At 49.7% G+C, this 14,681-nt stretch overlaps 1 long non-coding RNA gene across 2 annotated transcripts in view; it reads left to right on the top strand.

The window, feature by feature from the left end:
- Positions 1–1,463: 1,463 nt before the first annotated feature.
- The window catches only part of LOC116149670 (uncharacterized), a 174,111-nt gene continuing 160,893 nt past the window's right edge, over positions 1,464–14,681 (top strand). For both annotated transcript variants that reach the window (XR_010378466.1, XR_010378465.1), the window contains exon 1: positions 1,464–1,655. This is a non-coding gene — a long non-coding RNA (uncharacterized LOC116149670). The remainder of the gene's footprint in view (positions 1,656–14,681) is intronic.

Here is a 14,681-nt window from a genome sequence, read left to right as displayed (position 1 = left end):
GAATTTTACTTGAAGCATTTCATCCATTTACATTCATTTAAAAATATTTTATACAGAATGATGTTTTGTGGTATCCTTTTAAACATGTTTTTGTTTTTTCTCCTTTTTTTAGGATTGATTTTTTTTTTTTTTGGTCTGTTAGTCTTTTTTCTGCTTTTAGTGCTCTTGACATTTTAACACACTCCCCTAACTTACCAAAGTCTCAAGTTATTCACCCCCACACACAAGACACTTCAGAACTCTTCCGTCTGATCTCCTCACCGCAGTTACGTGCGGTGTAAGCGCCTGTCCTACCATCTCCATCGCTATGTGATCCGTGCTTGGTTAGCTTTACTCCCACGTGGGTGCTTTTTTGCTCATTAATTTCTTACTGCATCTTAGAGCATCTCAATTTCCTTTTGCTTAAAGTACACCTTTTTGTTTCTTTTAGTGAATACATAAACAAAAAATACTTGTATAAATTAAAATCATTCTTGTTCATGGAGATTGAGTTTCTTCTGATTTGTGTATTAAAAAAACACGACACATTTAATTAAAAGTTGCAACATTTTGCCAAAAGAGGGCAGTGTTCACCTACAGTAGGATGTAAGCCGACCGCAAAATGACTTGAGAGAAGGGAGAGAATTTGTCTTTCCTCATAAGGCTGATAGAACCGGACGTAACTAGCTGTCCACGGACTGCCCTGGGCTCCCAGACTGGTCACATGGGACTGTTGCCTAAATGGACCACCCAAGTTCTCCTCCGTGTATCTGTTTTACATTTTTTAAAGTGTTTTAGTGATGAGAGTTGTTTGAAAATTTCAGCCTTTAAAGATAGAACCAAAACCCTTAAGTACCTGCTGACAGAGCGACCACACAGTGCACGCCTAACCCCAAGAAGCCTGCCGTTTCCAGCAGTGTCCCCGACAGGGCCGCCCGCCCCCTGCCCCGAGGTCGTGACCGCCGCGCCTGCCGCCGCCGGGGCGGATCCAGCGAGCGCGGGATCACGGCCGCCGCGGACACGCGTCTGGGGCGCGTCTACTGCCCGGGGGCCGCGCGCCGCGCTCGGACGCGCAGCGCCAGCCGTGCGGCTCGCGGGGGAGCGAGCGGTGGCGGGCTGACCCTCCCGTCGGGGGAGGCGCGCTGCGGGCTTCCGGAAGGAATTACCTGCAGAAGGAAGTGAACCCGCTCTGGGGCGCGGAGCTCGCAGCAGGGAGGAGCGCGCGCGCCTGGACTGCGCCTGCCCTCTGGGATTGCGAGATGTCAGCGGCAAGGAGGAGGAGCCGTTCCGCGTGGACGCAATGAGTAGCCGATGACCGTGAGCTTCAGACGCGCGGCTGGGGCCCAGGAGATGCCGCCGCAGGAGCGCGCTCCCTGCCCAGCCCCGCCCGCAGCCCCGCGCGCCGTCCCCGCTGCGCGCACCTGCCGCTGGAGCGCGTGCGCGCCCGCCCGGCCGCCCCCTCACCCCGGGGTCCCGGCCCCCAGTCCCGGCCGCCGCCGCCGCCGCCGCCGCCGCCGTCCGCGGAGGAGGAGGAGGAGGACGAGTCCCACGTTTCCCGCGACGTCGGGTCTCCGCGCGGTCAGGCTGGAGGAGGTGAGCGGCGGTGCGCTGGCAGGAGCCGGGCTGCTGGGGTGCCGTCTCTCTTCTGGCGTCTTCCAGAACTTACGGCGGAGCAGGTTCGTCTCCATCCCGCCTCCGGTAGTTCCCCTGCGTAGATTGTCAACTTAGCCCCTTTATCGTCTCCTCAAAGTTTCCTACTCTGAATCGGGTCAACAGGTGTCTGTCCCACTTGGAGAAAAGTAACTGAGCTTCTAGCGTGGCTTCTCTTCTCTCTTGAGTTTCTCGTTGCGCGTCCGGCCTTGGCTCCGCGCGCGCCTCCGGGTGGGCGGTGTTCCCGGGTCCCCGGAGCAGACCCTGACCTCCCCGCTCCTCGACCACCGACCACCCCCCTCCACCCCACCCCACCCCGACCAACGAATACCCCCTAACGCCCCTCCCTTCCAAGCCCGACCAACCCCCTCACCTCCCACCACCGCAGGGGGAGCGCGGGGAGCGCGGGGCGCGCGGGAGCCTCGCCGACACCCGGGAGCCGATGGGATGGTGGAATGAACCAGACTTTAGGGCCACAGGGGCCTGGGTTCAGATCCTACCTCCTTGTCTTCAATATGGGCGTAAAGAATTTGTATATTGAGTTGACGTTTGGACCAAATTAAATCCTGTGTGAAGTGCAGATCTTTTATTATCATAATTCTCGCGCTTTACGCCACAAGAAAGGAAGAGTAAAGATGCTGACAGGATGTGCCGGCGGGAAGGAAGGGCTCACGGTGCCTGACGAAGTGTCTGCAGACTCAGGCCCAGAGAAACAGCCCGAGGCCCCCAGGATGTGGACACGGGGCAGGAAGACCACCGCTGTGTCGTTTTTGGTCGTAATCCTGAAACGAGGATTCATGTTAAAGCTGGGTAATGGAACTTGAAGCTGGTGGCTGGTACTTGTATATAAAACATGTATTTGGCCCATACGTCTTCGTAATAGTTTTTATTAAGCACTTTGTTAATTTTATTTGCTTATAAATATGAGAATAAGCGCTACTCTAAAAACTGACGGGGCAGATTCGGGAGCCTGGGGCCGGTGCCCGTGGGCAGTCAGAGCACAGGGCACCTGGAGCAGCCCGGTGTCGCCTCGCGGTGACGGTCCCTCGCGCAGCGCGCCGCCTTCTGAGTGAGCGCGGCCCTGCGGCCTGTTACTCCTGAGCTGCTGGTGTTTGTGAGCAAAATGTGGAAGTCAGAAACACCACTCCCTGACGTTTCAGTGTTAGCAGCCAGTTGTGTCTTCTCAGAGGGAAAGCCCCGGCCACACGTATCCGTAGGTTTCTCTCAGCCCAGAGCCTCGGCTTGTGATCCTGTTGGAGAAACGGTATGAAAACTGAGATCTGTGCAAAGTCCACAGGTTAGGCCTCTGCTTCTTTTGGGCCGAAATGGTTTGACACGGGGCCACATGGGACCACAACTAACAGACTAGGGGAAAATTCTGGAAAAGAGAAAGCGAGTCAGCTTCTGAAAGCTGAGGCAGAATCAAGTTTTTCTTAAAGCACACTTAAATGTGTATGTTTAAAAAATTTTCTTACTGTAAGATCCTTGCCTAGCAATTTTTTAAATTAAATTGTAGCTGATTTACAGTGTTGTGTTAATTTCTGGTGTGCAGCATCGTGATTCAGTTATACACGTGTATGTTCTTTTTCATACTGTTTTTCATTATAGGTTATTACAAGGTATTGAATATAGTTCCCTGTGCAGAACAGTAGGACCTTATTGTTTATCTATATTATATACAGTAGTTTGTATCTGTTAATCCCAAACTCCTAATTTATCTTACCCACCCTTTCCTCCCCCAACCATAAGTTTATTTTCTATGTCTGTGAGTTTGCTTCTGTTTTGTAAATAAGTTTGTGTCTTTTTTTTTAGATTCCACATAAAAGGGGTATCAGATGGTATTTTTCCCCCTTTCTGTCTACTTCATTCCAGGTCCATCCACGTTCCTGCAAAGGGCATTATTTTATTCTTTTTTTATGGCTGAGTAGTATTCCACTGTATAAACATACCACAGCTTCTTTATGCAGTCATCTGTTGATGGACACTTAGGTTGCTTCCATGTCTGTAGCTTTGTTCTTACTCTTAAACTCCTGAGTTTTGTTTTTTCATTAATCAGATCAGCCTGTAGATTTGCACTAGTGGCCTTTGTGGATGAAGAGATACTGGTTAGTAAGCCAACTGCCTGTGTAGATAACTCTCGTATAAACATATGTTCAGCATAATTTATGGGAGAACAAAACCCATAAAAGCTCTATTATTCTTACATACATATGTAATTTTGGAAGGAAATGAATCAGTCTGAAACCTTAGAATTTTGGAAACCCTTCCTTGGGTGAATTATATGCAAAATACAACTTCACAAGGACTTAAAATCCCTTGTGTATCTTACTCCCAAGTGCGAAAATGTATTGCGATAATAAGTGCATTTTTGACCCTTCGTATGAATTTCATAAAACAAGATGGAGGAATTAGTTGTATACATTTTCAAATTGTAGGGTGTTTTGTTTCTTTCTTTTATTTTTGCCAATATTACATAAGACCAATAATAAGAAGCCAAACGAGAAAAACCAAGGCCCATTCTTTTGTATCCACTGTATTCACGGACTTTCAGTTCATCCCTTTAAAAACCTCTTCTGTGAACTTACATGGCCAGAAGTTGCTGGTTCTTTTTAACCACTTAGATATTAACAACCATCTAAAGCCGTTCATATTTTAATCTTCCCACCCTGGATAATTTAGAAAAAGGAATATCGGAAAACAGTAAGGAATGATGTTTAAAAATGGCAGTAAAACATTTGTCTTAGTCAACTGGTGAGTACCATTGGAAGTTAAACTGCTTTTACTCTTTTGAGGTTTGACATTATTGTTGTTAAGTGGGGAGAAAAAATCTGATATTCTTCCAAAACAAAGCAGAAGTTAGGTACAGCATGGTCCTCACTTTGAAAATTCACTTAAGGTTCTGAATATTAAGAAGGGAAAGAATCCTGTTGTTTCAGTCATCGCTAAACCATCGAAACTGCAGAGATCTTCAGTGACTTTCCTATAAAACTATACTTCAGTGGGTTACAAAAGGCATTCATTTCAAAGTGCTGTTTTGAAGTTACACTATAATTAGTATTCGAGGCTCTTTTAAAATCATCTTCTACATAGTCACCATCTTTTCTTATATCAGTTTGCATGTTCCCAAAGAGTTTTTGGACTATTACTCCCAGAAGCAATACTCATTTTGGGGAGAGTGTTTCATAAAAGAAGCAAGGACTGCAGAACAGGACGGCAAAGCACGTTTTCCTGCTGCACATAAGGAGTCAGTTCAGTGGAGCAGCCTTGAATAACCAGTAATGAAAAATGGACCACGGCTTGAAATGGTGCGCGCTCAGTGCAAGGACCTTTCGATGTGAAAGTTTCAAGGAACTCTGTGTCCTAGCAGAACGTAGAGTCTGATAAATGGTAAATAAAGGGAACTAACCTGGCAGAACTACAGCAGAGCAATCTGTTACATCTGACGTCCGACAGGAGTCCCAGTGGAGAATGCAGGCTGCGCTGGTCCGGTGGAAACTTGGGGAGACTCTGGGGGGACCGTGGGCAGACGTGGCCTGATCGGCCCTGGGCGTCTGGTCTCCCCCTGGGGTCTGTGTCCTCCACACCCGATGTCAGCGGCAGGCAGGGAGGCGCTGTGGGTCTGGGCCGGGCGCTCGTCCCCGGGATCCCGGCCAGGGGGGAGGCGTGGGGCAGGGGATGCTTCCTACCACGGGCTCTCTGGCCAGACGGGAGGCTTGAAGCCCAGCTCCATCCCACAGGAGCCCTGACCTTGACTGAAAAAGAAAGGCAGCAGAAGTACCTCGTCGTTTGTCCTGAGGATTAAGTAGGAGCACTGGTGTGAGGGGCTGCGTGCGGGGTCGCCAGGAAGCGGCCCACCCGCAGCTTCTGCTGCTGGTCCCCAAGGCACGCTGGTCAGTCTTCTCACTGCCCGTTTGCTATTCCCGGTGTGGTTTAGCCAGACCTCTTGATGCTCCAGCCCACGTCCTGCCGTGTGAGGCTAGGGCGCGGTTGTGCTGCTGTGAGGTTACGGAGGGTCCTATGTGTGGTCTACCTGGGACCGCGGCAGCACCTGGAGCAGGAACCACAGTGTCCTCTGTCGGCATCTCCGTGGCGGGCTCAGTGGCCCGCGGGCTTCCAGGTTGGAGCCCCCAGTCTGCCTTGTGGTCCCCACCTCCTCCACTCTGACCTCAGCAATCGAGCCCCCTCCCCTGACAGAGCCACCCCAGGGTGTCATGTTCATGGCCTGCAGCCCCTCCCACCCCCAGTTCATCTCCTGAGACCCTCACCTGCCATCCTGGCCTGGAGGTCAATTAAGGTCAGTCACAGTGTTGCTTCCTGGGTCTCCCACTCTCCTGCTCTGACACGGCTCCTCCCCAGACCTCCGGGTCCTCCGGGCCGACCTCCTCGGCCCTGTGGCCTCCTCCATTTTCCTTTCCCGACAGCCGAGGCTGCTTGTGCCCCAGGCTCTCCCACCACACCCTGCAGCTGCTGCCAGAAGTTTCCTCCTTAAAAAGCAAATCCAATCCTGAAAACCCATTGGGTTCTTGATACCACAGGATTTCCCCAGAAAGAGCAGGTGCTGGCTGGTTACTCCCAGCCAGAAGAGAAGGTGGCCACTGAGAGAGCAGAGCCCTGGGGCACCTGGCCGGTCCCCTTTGGTTCCCCCTTCCTCTGCAGTCATGTCCACCGGGGAGTCTGTGACCTCTCCCTCCAGCAGGCCTCCTGCCGATGCCCCCACGGGCACCCCCAGTCTCCCCACAGCCTCACTGCCCATCTTCTGGGGCAGTTCTTCCCCTCCCATTGTCTCCTTGCTCTAGGGCTGCAGTCAGCAGAAGCTCTGATGCTGGACTTAGCCGATAAAGATTTCAAATCAGCTATTATAAATATATCCAAAGAACTAAAGGAAACCATGTCTGAGGAATTACAGGACAGTCTGAGAATGGTCTTACCAAAGAATGTCAGTAAAGAGCTATAAATGTTTTAAAACAACTGCATAGAATTTTCTGGAGCTGAAAAATAACAAAAATTGAAATAAGAATTTTACTGGAGGGGTTGAATAGCAGTTTTGAGCTAGCAGAGTAAAGAATCAGTGAACTTGGAGATAGGTCAGTGTAAATTACCCAAATCATCTAGTCTGAGAGATAGAAAGAAAAAAAGTGCAGAAGAATGAACAGAGCCTAAAAGACCCATCGGATACCGTCGAGTGAACCCACACACGCGTAATGGGAGTCCTAAAGGAGAAGAGGGGGAGAGAATGACAGAAAGAATGTTTAAGTAAATAATGGCTGACGACTTCCAAAACTTGATGAAAAGCAATTGTTAACGCACATCAAACAAGTTCAACAAACACCAAGTAGGAGAAACACAAAGAGATCCACACCTCGATGTGTCTTACTCACGCTGCTGGAAGTCACGGACAAAGAAATTCAAAAGCAGCCAAAAGAAGAAGAAGAAGACGGAGGAGCAGGGGAGGGGGAGGAAAGAGGAAGATGACTTACGGGAGACAAGGGTTCCCAGTAAGAGAAACAGCGAACTTCTCATCAGAAACCGTGGAGACCAGGAGGTGGTGGGATGGCACATTCAAAGTGTGGGAAGGACGCCTGTGGCCCAGCAGTCCCGTCCGCCGTCCTGCGTTCTGTCTCTGTGCCTCCGACGCTCCAGGGACCCCTCTGCGCAGAATCACACAGTACTCGCTCCTTGGGGGCTGGAGTAGTTCACTTCGCATAATGTCTTCAGGCTCACCCAGGGAGCGAGAGGGTTGCTTTGAGATATCGTATGAAATACAGGTAAAGCAGTTAAGATGGTGCCTGGCAGGTGAGCTCTGTATGAAGCATTATTGTTAACATTCATCCTGCTTGTTTCCCGTTGGGACAGTCACAAACTCCCACAAACGCGGTGGCTTAGAACAGCACAGACCCACGCTGTTCCAGTTCCGGGGGTCAGAAGTCTGAAATCAGTTTCACTGAAGTCAGGGAGCTGGCCGAGCAGACACCTTCCAGAGGCGCAGGGAGCGGCCGTGTCCTTGTCTTTTCTGGCTTCTGGAAGCTGCTGTGTCCCTGGGCCCCTGGCCCTTCCTCCAGCTTCAGAGTCTCCTCTCCTGTCTGACGTCTGCTTTTTTTTCATTCCCTTGAGGTATTAAAAAAAAGGGCAGACAGCTTTCCAGAATGACCGATGTATCTGTTCACTAGCGCTGGTTCAGGCGGCGGCCGTCTGGCAGGGATGTGCCGCTGAGCTCTCCTCGGCGCCCGCAGCGGACGTGCCGGGTGTCAGCCCCGCGGCGTTCCGACATCAGTGGAATGACGGGTGGGTTCACGAGTGTGTGGTGTGGCCAGTGACGAGCAGGCTTTCTGCGAGGCCCAGGGAAGGTGCCTATTTGTTAAATTAAAAATTCGAGGCCAAGAGGAAAACGTTCTATAAAATGTGACCAATTTACGCAACCGTCACTAGGGATGACTTAATTTTACTCCTTACAACATTCTGTTCTTAACAAGGGGTTGAAATCGGCATGCACTCTGTTTTGAACAGCTTTGAAAGGCCTTTTGGGGTGATTCCTGCATCTTGCTATTTTTGCAGTTTCCTGCGTTGAAAGTGCTGACGAGACAATTTACATGTTTATTGTCTGGATTCTGCAAACACAGTTGTGTAGAGGATTAGAGTGATACAGAGAAAGGGTAAGTTTTCTTTATATTCCAGTTTAATTTTAATACAGCTAGTGGCTGTCTTGCTGGGATCTGACATCCCGTACATGCTGGGAGTACACTTCCAGCCCAACTAGGATAAATGGTCACGACGGGAAGGTCAGATTTTCCTAATTAGCTCTTCTCTTCACAAATGATGTCTCTGTAAGGCAAGCACTTTTTCTTGTCACATTTTTTCCGCTTTGATGATGAAAGGACGAACGGGCCTCCGGCGTGGTGGTCTACACCTAGGGGGGCCGTCAGGGCTGAACAGGTGGTTCTCAGCACCCAGAACCGTGGTGAACGGGGCCACAGAGTGAGAGCCCCGCGGCCGGTCTTGTCCGAGGGCCCGGCTGACGGGCTGCTGTCGCGGGGCGACGGCGCCTGTGTCCCCTCCACTCGCCCGCGTCCCCTCTGGGTGCTGCACTACTAAATTATATCTGTGTAAAGTCAGTCTGATTAATGTATTCATTTTAAGTTACTTAGGACAGAAAATGAACAGAAATTCCCTGGAAGTGGAAGGGCCCAGGCCGTGGTTTTGCACGCAGGGCCCGGGGCTCTGTGGGTACCAGACCTCGGCTATGGGTCTAGGTTTCCGAGAACGACGCAGCTGTGGGAGAAGAGAGGGCTGTTTCTGCAGAGGTGCTTCTGATAGGGAGGAAACGCGGTGGCAAGAACGAGATGATGAAGAGTGTGGACGGTACCTGGGGGCCCCGACTCCGCCGTCCCTCCTTGTGACCAAGCAGCCTGCCGAAACAGGAAGCTGCCAGGAAGTGTGGTTTTGCGGCTGCATCTCAGTGCGGCCCTGGGCTCCCTGGCGGCCAGGACCGCGGGTAAGGACTGGACCGTTTTGACACTCCGACAGTCCAAGTGCAGTTCTGGGAACGTGATGACAGTTCCTGTTGATTCTCAGGGGAGGTGATGTAGTTTGTCTTCGTGACCAGCATGGGGTGTGGATTCTGTCACCGTGCCGACCGATGGCTGGGAGAGTCGGGCGGGCGAACGTATGTATCCCATGGCAGGTCTTGCGGTTAGTGAACCGCAGGTCGAAATCCCTGCCCCAGCCACACCCCTGCCACCATGTCAGAGCCTTTCACACAGGTTTGCAGGATGAGGGTGGGCGAGTCGATTCTGATCTGAAGGTTCTAGTGAGAGCTGGAGAGTATTCGCTTGGCTGTATATTTGGATTTAAAATAGGTTTTCCCACCCGGTTTCCAAAAGCGTATCTCTCCAACGTCCACCACTGTTGTCACTCACTTCCCGCCCTAATTCCCAGATCTGATGCCGGAAGGTCGCGTTTCAGCTTCAGCTGGGGGTTGGGGGTGGTTACTGTGTTCCAGGGGGTCTGTTTCATTCCCGGGGTTCAGCACGCTGAAGTCATGGAAGGTCAGTGCCCTTTGCCCAGCCTGCTGCGGGGACCGATGAATGAAGGAACGGGTGCTCCTGCCGTGTCAGGTCGACCGCCTCCACCTGTAAAGTTGGGGGAATGTGGGGTAGTAAATGGGTGGGCTTCTTAAAGTGAGCCCGGATGGGAAGCATGTAGTTTACTAGCATTATGACAGCATCTGAGGGGGTGTTCCTGGTTAACGCAATGTCATTTCTTCCAACATAATCACAAAAAATAAACTGATTAGTGGCCTAGTCTCAGTCTTCATCCAGAGTCCAGAAGTTGGTCCAGTGGGCCCCCGCCCTGCCCGCGCACAGGAGCCACCAGGTCTGTCCCACGTCACCCAGATGGAGGACCTGAGAGGGGACTCAGGCATCGGGATTCCAGAAGTTTCCTTAGGGGAGTCCAGGGCGGAGGCAGGGCTGAGAACCACCATCTTAGGTATTTCCCATTGAAGAGCCGTTAGATTTGTTTCTGAGCAACTAAGGAATGTGTTTTCTTTATTCCCATACCTGAAAGATCTTGCCCTGACCTTTTCATCAAGATGCAGTAGCACACCTCAGCCTCCCTTGATGGAGAAACAGCCAGACATTCAAGCAGACGTGAGATCTGTCTTGCCGGAGCTGGAGGCGTGTGATGGGGAGAGGGTCGTTACCAGAGGAAGTCAGTCATGCAGGTAGTCGTTTAATTCCAGCAATGCCGAGTGGGATGTGAAGTGTAACCATGGAGGGGACGCCGATTGTGGCAATGAGCCGGGGGCGCCGAGGCGGAGCGGCTCACTTGGCATCCTGGGCGTGGGGTGGAGATGAGTCTCTGCTTCCAGCCTGAAAGCCAAACCTTGGAATTTCCAACTTGCCTCCTAAGAGAAGGGGGAAATAAATTATAATTGAATAATGCATGGAGTCTGCTCTGGAATGATGGTCACCACACGGTATTCAAAGCGGTGTCTGAAGACCTGCTGGATGCCCTTCAAAGGGGAGGTTTTGATGCGGGCTGGGTGAGGGGCCCGGGGCTCACTGTTTAAAATTCACCCTGTTCATACATTTTTATTTTATTTTCGTCTGTAATGTAAATGTAATTTAAATGTGATGGAGCTAAAAATTGTTTCTCTTAAGTGTGTACGAAGTACTAATAATGAAACTGCTAAGACAGTAAAAAAGAAGAGGAATAGAACTTCCCCACAGAGAAAATAGTGTTAGGAAACAGCAATATTTAAAACAGTTCCCTTGTCACCTGCGCAGAAGCAGACCCAGGTCGTGTCAGGGGAGCACATGTGACTGTACACACACACACACACACACACACATGCCCGCGTGCGGCCGTGCACATGTGAGTGAGTGTGCGTAGGGATGTGTCTGTCAGTAGTAGTGACAACATACTAACAATTAAAAAATTAAATCAATTCAAGATGAATCAAAGATTTAAGCATAAAAACGAAGCCACTATAGCTTAAGAGAAAGTAAGGATTTTACATAATTTTAGAGATTCAAGGAAGCCGAAGCATGATGCAAAGCCACAGCTATGAAAAAACTGCCAGTAATTTCATTACATAAAAACTAAAACGTCTGTGTGATACAAGTCATAAGAGCGCAATCAGCTTTGAAAAGCTATTCTCACACACGTTATAAGCGGAAGTTTAATTTTTTACACGCAGAACGTTCCTAAAGCAGTAGAGAGAACGCAGATGACCAAGTGGAAATACGGAGAAAGACAGTATTTAGTTAATTTACAGAACCCCCCCCCCCCCCAAATAGCCATTAATGAAATTTGCAAAGGAGCTGTGTCTCTCTTTCTCTTCAGAACATTTGAATTTGAAGTCTTAGAATTTCAAGAGAGAGAGAGGATGGTGATCTTCGGGATTTGTGAAAGAATGTGTCACTCAGAGAGAGGTTTCACGTACAAACCTGCCTTTTCCTTCCAGAAAGATGCGTGAAGAAGGGCGGATGTGTCCCCCTGGTGGCGAGTTTGTGTTCCTTAAATCAGCCGGGTTTTCCCCTTTGCTTCCCTTTCCCCTGCTTCCCGCCCCCCGCTCCCCCGCCCCCCTCTTTTGTTTGGTCTGAACTACAGATGATTACGTGGTGCTTGTCACAATGTCTGTTCTTAATGGTACGGACGAGGACAGATGTTCCAAGGACGGCTATCACTGACTCTGGCCACGACGACCAAGCAGGAAGCTCAGGAGCCCTGGTTCATGCGGCTTGGGGTTTGCTTCCTTCTGCCAGCGCGGAGCGCGTCCAGGTGGGAAGCAGCCGTGGTGACGGTCAGCAGAAACAGACCAACGTTATTGTCGCTTAAAGAAAAGAGAGAACTGTCGTATTTGTATTTAACTGCACGTACAATGGTTCACTTTCAGAGCAAACCCTGGCTTTGAGTGGAAATTCTGTGTGATGCCGCGAAAGCCCGATGCTGCTTCTTCCCGCTTTGATGGGTCGTGAAGGTGCAGCGAGCTTTGCACCTCCTCAGAGCGCCTTCCCGCTTTCCAGCAGAATAGTCCCCACCAGACAGTACGCACTTGTGCAGTGAGTATCAAAAGTGCGGGCGTCCGTGTGCGCGCCGTGTGCTCGCCACTGTGCCTCAGCGACAGAAGACGCTAGCGAAGCGGGCCTGCTGCTGGTCCCTCGTTTTTGCCAAGATGTTGGTCGTTGAGAAAGGCAGGTCGCCTGTCTTCAGGGAGTATCTTATTTCCTCAGTGAAGCAGCACTTCCCCTGGGACTTCTGCATGCTTCCTCCTCCCTCCTGGGCTTCGTGGCGGCGTCAGGACGTAGAGGACAGCGAGTTTGCTCAGGCTTGTGCTGAGTTTTGGTGAAAGGATGTTAGGGATTGTTTGATGCCCCGAATTTCAGTAGAATCACTCGTAAATTGACTGCCTCTCCTTTATGAAAAATAAAACAAAAACACTGCAAGTGACAGTGTCTGTATTCACTTAACCAGAACACTGTTAGGAGAACATTCCATCCGTTAAAATGATAACAGAGGTATTTTGATGGAAAACAATGCTTTGAGTAAAACCTTGGCAAGAAATGTGTACTTGTGATTGGAAAGCACATTCAACTCTGAACCATTTTAATGGACTTGTTTCTTGTCAGCAGTAAAAATCTTTCCAAGGAAACCTGTGAGTTAAATATTGTATTTCATACTTCATTCACAGTCCTGTTGAACTACGATGCTAACGAAATAAAAACTGCAATTTTTAGAAATCTCACATTTTGTTTTAACCCAAATTTAGATAACTGTTTAAGAATATTCAGAAACAGGACATTTCTATACTGAAGAAACGTGGAGTCCGACGTGGTGCATCTTCCCGTCCTCAGCGCGGCACTGACAGGGCAGCGGCACTGAGGCGTTCTTTGTGCTGGAGGGGTGGGCTCCGCCCCAGACACCATCCTGGGGAGGACCGTGGAAGCAGTCAGTGTGCCACACGCACACACATCACGTGTGCGCCCACAGTTCAGGTCGTGTGCACAATGCACACATGCACACGTGTGTACACACGTGTATAGGTATATGCGTACGTAGACACAGACGTGTGTGTACAGGTGTGCTTTTTTCCGTATGCATTGCTACACACGTTTAATAAAATACGGGGACAGGATAGTCGTTTTTTGAAGTAAAAATATTGGTATGGTAGTAGTTTGGGGACCTAAAGGAAGCGTGGTGATGGGTTTTGAACATTAAATTAAAGGAAGATACAGAGAGAGTCACTGAGTGACAGGTTCTCTCGGGACAGAGTTGTGTCTGGAGCTAACTAGCTGCTCACCGGCCACAGGCTTTCCGCCGGCCGAAGAGTCCATGAGCACACGGGGGCTGTGAGGCTCCCGGGATCATTGGCTGAAGCTGAGAATTACCTGTAAAAACGGGCTTTATCTCTGAGCGGCAGCGGCTCTGGTGTGGACCGTGGACGGGTGCTCTGGGCAGTGGTGGGCGGTGAGGCGTGGCCTGGGTGCCCCCCAGGGCGGGTGTCAGCGTCCTCAGACGCTGTTTGTGGAGCCATGGCTGAGCCTTCAGGGTGGGGCACGTGGAGAGAGGTTGGGGGCCGGGGAGCCCGGGGCCCCTCGCTGGCTGTAATTGGGCGTAATGGCTAAAACAGTCACCTGCTCTCTTAGCCAGAGCACGTCTGTTTTCCTCATCAGTCATTAAAAAAAGGAGCACAAAACAAGCATTTTATCCCGCACTAAAAAGGAGCCCCTCGCCTTGGGCCCCGGCAGTCGTGCTCGGAAGCCGTGCCTTTGGCCGATGTTACGGGATGTTCAGAAACGCGTGTGCCAGTCCAGGTAGCCGACCTTCCCTGTGCATCGAGACATGTCATCAGCATACGCATTTGGAAGAAATCTTAAGCGTATTTATCTGAAAAAAATCTGTACTTTTCATTTGCCAGCGTACATTCCCCAAAGCTTTCCAAGTTGCTGAAAGGTGATTTTTTTTTGGTAACTTGTTTTTATGTTCAAATACAGTTTATTTCTGCCACCTGTAATTCTTCTCTCTGGATTTTTTAAAATATTTTTTTTCATTTTCATATTTTTTATTATAGGTTACTATAAGATATTGAATAGAGTTCTCTGTGTTATACAGTATTCAAGTACTTAAATTTTATCAAAACTACCGTGATGAGCATTCTTTTTTTTTAACATGTTTTATTGATTTATAATCATTTTACAATGTTGTGTCACATTCCAGTGTAGAGCACAATTTTTCAGTTATGCATGAACATACATATATATTCATTGTCACATTTTTTGTCTGTGAGCTACCACAAGATCTTATGTATATTTCCCTGTGCTGTACAGTATAATCTTGTTTATCTACTCTACATTTTGAAATCCTGTCTGTCTCTTCCCACCCCCTGCCCCCTTGGCAACCACAAGTTTGTATTCTATGTCTATGAGTCTGTTTCTGTTTTGAATTTATGTTTTGTTCTGGATTCCACATATGAGTGATCTCATACGGTATTTTTCTTTCTCTTTCTGTCTTACTTCACTTAGAATGACATTCTCCAGGAGCATCCATGTTGC

The sequence above is a fragment of the Camelus dromedarius genome, chromosome 30, assembly GCF_036321535.1.
Source record: "Camelus dromedarius isolate mCamDro1 chromosome 30, mCamDro1.pat, whole genome shotgun sequence".
NCBI lineage: Eukaryota > Metazoa > Chordata > Mammalia > Artiodactyla > Camelidae > Camelus > Camelus dromedarius.
Note: the sequence above shows the minus strand (reverse complement) of the source record. Positions and strands in the feature narration are given on the sequence as shown.